The following is a 2,673-nucleotide window of genomic DNA, read 5'->3' on the forward strand; positions in this document are numbered from 1 at the left end:
TTTCTTCAAAGTAGCTCTTCATTTCATCTTCATTATATAATAGATTCTCATAAACTTTTTAGAAGCTTGATGCATGCATGAGTCTCTACATGTATACCTATCCTTTCTATATTAGAGGGAAAAACAGAACAAACCAAGACAAAACAAAACAAATTCCTAGAAAAACACAAAACGAAAAAGACACATAAACAACAATAGAGAAGAGCCCAGAATACTGACAGTGTAGGCCTTCAAAACAAGGTGGTAGAAGCATAACAGGGTTGCCATTCCACACAGTGATCCTCAAGAACTCCTCAGATCACCACACAGCAACATACACAAGTGTTCCAATCCTATGAATGTTAAATATTTTGTTCCAAGAACTTATAGAGTTTGTAGCGCAATCATCTTAGCGATCCTGATTGTGTGTATATAATTTTAGGCATTTTTTCTTTCCCCTTCCTTTTTTTCCCTCATTTTCTCTGAGATATTATTTTTCCCCTTTAAGCCGATTCTTATCCTTTCACTGTAATTATTGAGTTTTTTGTATCTTATGTACTCTGACTATTTCTTACACTAGGGAGATTATACAGTGTTTACATATGTGAGTTTGGTTTATTTCATGTATGAGCATGGTCTCAAGTTGCATCCATTTACTTATAAATATCTCAATGTGATCATTCTTTATAGCTGAGTAGTACTCCATTGTATAAAAATACCACAACTTTTTTACCCATTCCTTAGTTGATGGGCATTTAGGTTGTTTCCAAGATCTGGCTATTGCAAATTGTGCTGCTATAAACATGGGTGCGCATATATCACTGTGGTATGATGTTTTCAGTTCTTCTGGGAATATGCCTAGAAGTGGAATAGCTGGGTCAAATGGGACTTCCAATCCCAGCTTTTTGAGGACCCTCCAGACTGACTTCCACAGTGGTTGCACCAGTCTACACTCCCACCAAAATGCGAGAGAGTTCCTTTTTCCCCACAGCCTCTCCAGGATTTGTTGTTAGTAGTTTTCTTTATCCTGGCCATTCTTTCTGGAGTGAGATGGACTCTCAGTGTGGTTTTAATTTGCATTTCTCTAATGACTAATGATGATGAACATTTTTTTCATGTATTTATTTGCCATTTGTATTTCTTCATCTGAGAACTGTGTATTCATCTCAGATGTCCATTTTTGGAATGGGTCTTTGAATTTTGGGGATCTGATTTTTTAAAATTCTTTATATATCTAGACAGAAGTCCTTTGTCTGAGGGAACATTCATTAAGATTTTTTTCCCCAATTTGTGGGTTTTCTTTTGGCTATGCTGGAGATTTCTTTCAACATGCCAAAACTCTTTAATAGGACGCAATCCAAGTTATTGATTCTGTGAAGTATTTTGTGTGCAGTTTGATTTTTATTCATGAATTCTCTACCTACCCCCATGTCTTCAAGATTTCTACCTACTTTGTCTCCCAACATATTTAGTGTTTTTGTTTTAATATTTAGATCTTTAGACTTTAGTCCCATTTAGACTTTAGTTTAGTACATGGTGATAGGTATGGGTCTATTTTTAGTTTTCGGCGTATGGAAAACCAGTCTTTCCAGCACCATTTATTGAAGAGACTATGTTTCTTCCAGTGGACATGTTTGGTCCTTTTATCAAAGATAAGGTGACTGAGTGTGTTTATAGTTGTGGTTATATTTCTAATCTATTCCATAGATCTTCAAGTCTGTTTTTATTTCCATACCATGTTTATTTTTTTACAGTAGCTTTGTAGTATAACTTCAAGTCAGGGATCATGATGCCTCCTGCCTTACCTTTGCTGCTTAGAATTGCCTTTGCTATTCTGGGTCTCTTCTGGTTCCAGATAAATTTTAGGAGTGATTTCTCTAGGTCTTTGAGGTATGCTAGTCATATTTTAATTGGGATTGCATTAAATCTGTATAACAATTTTGGGAGAATGGCTATTTTCACAATGTTCATTCTTCCTATCCATGAACAAGGGATGTCTTTCCATTTTCTGAGGTCCTCTTCTATTTCTTTTTCAAGGAATCATAATTTTCCCTGAATAGATCTTTTGCTTCTTTTGTTAGATTAATTCCTAAGTATTTCATTTTGTTGGATGCTAAGGGTGTGACTTCCCTTATTTCTCTCTCAGTGGTTTTGTTGTTAGTGTATAGGAATGCTAATGATTTTTGAGTGTTGACGTTGTACCCAGATGCATTACTGAATTTGATTATAACATCTAGAAGTCTTTCAATGGAGTTTTAGGGATGTTCTATGTAGAGTATCATGTCATCTGCAAATAATGATAATTTAACTTCTTCTTTCCCTATCCTTACTCCTTTCATTTCTTTCTCTTGTCTAATTGCTCTGGCTAGTATTCCCAGCACTATATTGAATAAAAATATGCTTCATGAATTTGCATGTCATCTTTGTGCAGGAGCCATGCTAATCTTCTCTGTATTGTTCCAATTTTAGTATATGTACAGCTGAAGTGAGCACTCTCACTGACTTTTAAAATTGATACATTTAACAACAAAAAAATCAAGTACTTACTATGTGTAAACAATAGTAATTTGTGAGCAAAAAGGCAGTTTCTTACATATAATATAGCTAAGAGAGACATATTGATAAAATAATTTCACAAATAAATATAAAATATCTATACTTCTCATTACTGAGATAGTGTCTTTTTTTGTGCTT

The 2,673-nt window shown here is 34.5% G+C and overlaps 1 pseudogene; it reads right to left on the reverse strand.

Annotated features, from left to right (window-relative positions):
* Positions 1-2,370: 2,370 nt before the first annotated feature.
* Positions 2,371-2,470, reverse strand: LOC111753393 (U6 spliceosomal RNA; annotated as a pseudogene).
* Between the last annotated feature and the right edge of the window lie 203 nt (positions 2,471-2,673).

Source organism: Cavia porcellus, unplaced genomic scaffold (genome assembly GCF_034190915.1).
Source record: "Cavia porcellus strain 051 isolate PalLab524CR breed Dunkin Hartley unplaced genomic scaffold, mCavPor4.1 scaffold_8, whole genome shotgun sequence".
NCBI classification, from domain to species: Eukaryota; Metazoa; Chordata; class Mammalia; order Rodentia; family Caviidae; genus Cavia; species Cavia porcellus.